Source organism: Pectinophora gossypiella, unplaced genomic scaffold (assembly GCF_024362695.1).
Source record: "Pectinophora gossypiella unplaced genomic scaffold, ilPecGoss1.1 Pgos_48, whole genome shotgun sequence".
Lineage (NCBI taxonomy): Eukaryota > Metazoa > Arthropoda > Insecta > Lepidoptera > Gelechiidae > Pectinophora > Pectinophora gossypiella.
In genome coordinates, this window is record NW_026063258.1 from 524,641 (window position 1) to 530,985 (window position 6,345).

General features: G+C 38.1%; 1 long non-coding RNA gene across 2 annotated transcripts; it reads left to right on the plus strand.

The window, feature by feature from the left end:
- The first annotated feature begins 976 nt into the window (after positions 1-976).
- LOC126381386 (uncharacterized) lies at positions 977-3,546 on the plus strand. Of its 2 annotated transcripts, XR_007568795.1 has the most exons (8): positions 977-1,412; positions 1,499-1,633; positions 1,721-1,855; positions 1,940-2,074; positions 2,182-2,316; positions 2,898-3,024; positions 3,125-3,264; positions 3,397-3,546. It is a non-coding gene; the product is annotated as an uncharacterized LOC126381386 (long non-coding RNA). The 2 variants fall into 2 exon arrangements; XR_007568796.1 differs by lacking the exon at positions 1,940-2,074.
- Positions 3,547-6,345: the final 2,799 nt, after the last annotated feature.

The window sequence follows — 6,345 nt, forward strand, 5'->3', positions numbered from 1 at the left end:
CTTGTCATTTCTTCTTTCCATCCTTTATATTATATTAAATAATATTTCATATGGTATTATTTCGTTCTTTAATTTAATGTGTTTTTAATGCTTCTGAATGTGATTTTGTTTTAAATACTTAACTTATTAGCATTCATCAGTATCCAAGAATTCATCATACCACTGCTAATCAATAAACAAACAACGGTCTTAGCGTTTAAATACCGAAAAAACACCTGCCTGTTCATTTATTACTTGTTTCATTAAACAGGAATTTGCATATCGATCGTTTTCAATTAACTTCGAACAGTTACAACTACACGTAAACTGAGCATGTAGTCTATCTACAGCAAGATCGTGACCGCTGACTGCAGCTCTCCTTCTCCCTCCATTTCACTCCCAATCGACATTTTCACCTTTGCTGATATGATTACTCCACAGGATACCTCCATCCCCTGCATACCTGGTCGCTAGATTCGGCTGGCACGTCATATCGGTTTGACAGCCAACTCACGTAACTATTGTTGATCGATCCACAGTCCACTGAAGTGCCTACGATGAAGGGAACAACATGGACAGTTCTACTCCGAATTACTCCAACCCATGCGATGTTCATCCATGCGACAACCCACCTGATCTGAGTGGAACTTAACTGAAGCAAGAGAGTGATGCCTAATTCCATCTGCCAACTAGCTCCACTTCTCTCCCGTGCACCAGTCGCACCCACACCGACGTGTTCATCTTGCCAGTTTTCCTCACACCCGTCCACTTGTCTCTTGAAGATTGGCGTCCACAACACCAACGGTTGGTTAGGTCATGCAAGCATTGTTACAATTGATAAAAACACATATTTTCATTTAGTGAATGTGATAACCTGTACTAATAATTTGGTCAACTTAGCGATGATAACTCAATGTAAGTATTAACAAACTCGGTACGTGTTTGTTATTGTCAATAATACCTTTAAATTATACAACTCGCTTATGTTTGACAATTACTGAGTAATTGCTTTGCTTATTGCATGCTAATTGCTGAAAATTGCTTTTTATTTTAAATTCCTTAGCTAAAAATTGCTTTTTCTTTCACATTTCTCTGCTTATTGAATGACTATTGCTAACTCATTAGATAGAACCTACTTCTCATATAAGTAGGTGGATGCGGCCTCGATTAGCGGGGGAACCACATGAAAAAAAGCGAGCTACTGGGTGTACCTCCTGGGTAGTTTGGAAATCACCTAATATATATATGTATATATTTATAAATAAAAGTTAATATATATAAATTAACATTATTTTTTTTTAACAGGAAATGCACAATGCTAAAAACTGCGTAGGAGATTTTAATACAATAGTACTACTAAGCCTGATGTTGGCCGCTATTTCAATGAATGCAGCAGTGTCACAGCTAGCAATCAAAAGTAACAAGATACTGAGGTACGTTAAATGACGATCACGACCACTTTGGCAAAAACGTATCGCTATAGACTAAGGAAAAAAAATAATATATATTTTATTTACAGGAAATGCAGATGGCAATAAACTGTGTAGGAGTTCATGATTGCAATAGAATAAAATCGACCAAGCCTGAAGTCAGCAGCCCCTTCAATGAATGCAGCAGTGTGACAGCCAGCAATCAAAAGTTACAAGATATCGAGGTACGTTTAATGACGACCACGACTATTTTGGCAAAAACGTATCGCTATAGACTAAGGAAAAAAAATTAATATATATTTTATTTACAGGAAATGCAGATGGCAATAAACTGTGTAGGAGTTTATGATTGCAATAGAATAAAATCGACCAAGCCTGAAGTCAGCAGCCCCTTCAATGAATGCAGCAGTGTGACAGCCAACAATCAAAAGTTACAAGATATCGAGGTACGTTTCATGACGACCACGACTATTTTGGCAAAAACGTATCGCTATCGACTAAGGAAAATAAATTATATATTTTATTTACAGGAAATGCAGAAGGCAAAAAACTGCTTAGGAGATCATTAATACAAAAGTATTATATAAACCAAACCTGATGTTGCCAGCTCCTTCAATGAATGCAGCAGTGTGACAGCCAGCAATCAAAAGTAACAAGATATCGAGGTACGTTACATGACGACCACAACTATTTTGGCAAAAACGTATTGCTATCGACTAAGGAAAATAAATTACATATAATATTTAATTATATTTATATATTTTATTTACAGGAAATGCAGAAGGCAAAAAACTGCGTAGGAGATCATTAATACAATAGTATTATATAAACCAAGCCTGATGTTGGCCGCTCATTCAAAGAATGCAGCAGTGTGACAGCCAGCAATCAAAAGTAACAAGATGTCGAGGTACGTTACATGACGATCACGACCACTTTGACATAAACGTATCGCTATAGACTAAGGAAAAAAAAAATGTAATATACAGGGTGTTAGTGACATCGTAACGAAAACTTTGAGGGATGATTGAGACCATGATTATGAGATGATATCAAGTGGAATTTTCCGTCGCAAAAGTATGGAACAGAAAATAACTTTAAAAAAAAACAAAAATTTTCATGAATTTTCCGACTGAAAATTCCACTTGATTTCAACTCAGAATTATGGTCTGAATCATCCTCCTCAGTATTTGTTACGGTGTCACTAACACCCTTACCTACTTGTATGGCTACAGTATGTACTTGTGCGGGGTGTAAGTGACATCGTACCGAATACAGAGGGGGATGATTCACCTGATTATTCTGAGTTAATATCAAGTGGAATTTTTCATCGCAAAAGTATAGAATTGAAAATAATTTAAAATAACTAAAAAAAAATCATGAATTTTGCGACGGAAAATTCCACTTGATATGAACTCAGAATCATGGTCTGAATCATCCCCATCAGTATTCGTTACAATGTCACTAACACCCTGTATATTTTATTCACAGGAAATGCAGAGTGCAATAAACTGTGTAGGAGATTATGATTGCAATAGAATAAAATCGACCAAGCCTGAAGTTCTTCAATGCACGCAGCAGTGTGACAGCCAGCAATCAAAAGTTACAAGATATCGAGGTACGTTACATGACGACCACGACTATTTTGGCAAAGACGTATCGCTATCGACGAAGGAAAAGAAATTATATATAATATTTAATATGTATTTTATTTATAGGAAATGCAGAAGGCAAAAAACTGCGTAGGAGATTATTAATACAATAGTATTATATCAACCAAGCCTGATGTCGGTAGCTTCTTCAATGAATGCAGCAGTGTGACAGCCAGCAATCAATAGTGATAGTGACCAGAATCTAGGTACGTTACATGACGACCACGACCACTTTGGCAAAAACGTATCGCTATCGACTAAGAAAAGGATATTATATCTATACGTTATTATAAATATACGTTATTATAAATAAATTAATATTATTTTATTTTTAACAGGAAATACAGAAGGCAAAGAAGCAGATGTCATCAAAGAAGATCTTTGTTCCTGCAATGTTTCCGCAGACGATACATCCAACAGAGCGAAGTGGAAGGAAAAGACTCGGAAAAAAGAGCCCACCACCATATGGGAACAATGCAAGGGAGAGAGAGAGAATATAATTTTATATTTTTATTTTTTGATTTTTTGATAACATAAAATAAACCAACAATATCCTACACATTTTTTTATTTCTTTTTGCGTCTGTCTTAATAGTTATTACAAATCTGTGATGCGAAACAAACTATACGAAAACGTCAATCCACGTACAACGCCCGCGAAGCTGCTTTAGCAGCGAGCGCACTTAGCACCATCTAGTTATATTATATATAGCTACAAACCCATGTATTGACTGACTGACTCACTCACTGACAGAGTTGTTCTCCCAGAAGGAGTGTCGGGGGGTAAAAATGGTGTATGGGGGATGTGATGAAGATCTTCCGATGAGTATGGGAAAACTTCCAGATCTTGGAAAACTGCTCCGCATCAGGGAGACACCCTACGGCCTGGCAAAACTATCGCACCTGGATCGATTCTTTTTTCACAAAACCTATTTAATTCTTAGTCAAATCCTATGGCCGGTGAAAAAAAATCAAAATGGCGGAAAAACAAGATGGCCGCCATACAAAATTTTGTTTTTTCAGAAAATGCATCGGGAGTAAAAACTGTGTATGGAGATGTAATCGGAACGTCTTGTGGAGTATGAAAACACTTCTCTATCTTCAAAATCTGCTCCGCATCAGGGAGACACCCTACGGCCTGGCAAAACTATAAAACCTGGAGCAATTTTTCTTTCGCGAAACATATTTAAATCTTGGTCAAATCCAATCCCTGGTGAAAAAAAACCATAATGGCGGAAAAACAAGATGGCCGCCATACAAAATTTTCGTTTTTCCTGAAAATGCCTCGAGGGTAAAAATGATGTATAGGGATGTGATCGGATCGTCATGTTAAGTATTTCAGTACTGCTGGATCTTGAAAAACTGCTCCGCATCAGGGAGACACCCTACGGCCTGGCAAAACTATAAAACCTAGAGCAATATTTTTTTCACGAAACCTATTTAAATCTTGGTCAAATTCAATCCCCGGTGAAAAAAAACCAAAATGGCGGAAAAACAAGATGGCCGCCATACGAAATTTTCGTTTTTCCCGAAAATGCCTCGGGGGTAAAAATGATGTATGAGGAATATGATCGAAACATCATGTTGAGTATGGAAATACCTTTCGATCTTCAAAAGCTGCTCCGGATCAGGGAGACACCCTACAGCCTGGCGAAACTATCGCACCTGGAACTTTTTTGTTTTCACGAAGCCTATTAAAGTCTTGGTCAAATTTTATCGCCAGTGAAAAAAAACAAAATGCCCGAAAAACAAGATGGCCGCCATACAAATTTTTGTTTTTCCAGAAAATGTCTCACGAGGTAAAAATGATGTATTGGGGTGTGATCGGAACGTCAAAATGGCGGAAAAACAAGATGGCCGCCATACAAAATTTTGTTTTTCCAGAAAATGTCTCGGAGGCAAAAACAATGTATTGGGGTGCAATCGGAATGTCATGTTGAGTATGGAAGTACTTCTCGATTTTCGAAAACTGCTCCGCATCAGGGAGACACCCTACGGCCTGGCGCAACTATTATACCTGGATAAGATTTTTTTTCACGAAACCTATTTAAATCTTGGTCAAATTCAATCCCCGGTGAAAAAAAACCAAAATGGCGGAAAAACAAGATGGCCGCCATACAAAATTTTCGTTTTTCCCGAAAATGCCTCGAGGGTAAAAATGATGTATAGGGATGTGATCGGATCGTCATGTTGAGTATTTCAATACTGCTTGATCTTGAAAAACTGCTCCGCATCAGGGAGACACCCTGTGGCCTGGCTAAACTATCAAACATAGAACATTTTTTTTTCCACTAAACCTACTTAATTCTTGGTCAAATTCAATCGCTGGTTATAAAAAATCAAAATGACGGAAAAACAAGATGGCCGCCATACAAAATTTTCGTTTTTCTCGAAAATGCCTCGGGGTGAATATGATGTAAAAGGGATGAGATCAAATTGTCATATTGAGTATGGAAATACTTCCCGACTTTCAAAAACTGCTCCGCATCAGGGCGGCACCCTACGGCCTGGGAAAACTATCGCTCCTGGAACGATTCTTTTTTCACCAAACCTTATAAAATCTTGGTCAAATTTTATCGCGGGTGAAAAAAAAAAAGAAACAAAATTGCCGAAAAACAAGATGGCCGCCATACAAATTTTTGTTTGTCCAGAAAATGTCTCGGGTGTAAAAACGATCTATAGGGGTGTTATCGGAACGTAATCTTGGAAAACTGCTCCGCATCAGGGAGACACCCTACGGCCAGGCAAAACTATCAGCACCTAGAACTTCGAGACCTATCAAATTCTATCGCCATACAAAGCTTCGAACTAATACAGGACACGCGAGCAGCTTGCTGCGAGCGAACCACGCGACATCTAGTTATTTTATAATATATATAGCTACAAACCCATGTACTGACTGACTGACTCACTCACTGACTCACTGACAGGGTTGTTCTCCCAGAAGGAGCGTCGGGGGGTAAAAATGATGTATGGGGGGTGTGATCTGGATCTCCCGGTGAGTATGGGAAAACTTCCAGATCATGGAAAACTGCTCCGCATCAGGGAGACACCCTACAGTCTGGCGCAACTATTATACCTGGATCAAATTTTTTTTCGCAAAACCTATTTAAATCTTGGTCAAATTCTATTGTCTGTGAAAAAAAATCAAAATGGCGGAAAAACAAGATGGCCGCCATACAAAATTTTGTTTTTCCGGAAAATGTCTCAGGGGTAAAAATTGTGTATGGGAGTGTAATCGGAGTGTCTTGTTGAGTATGGAGACACTTCTCTATCTTCAAATCTGCT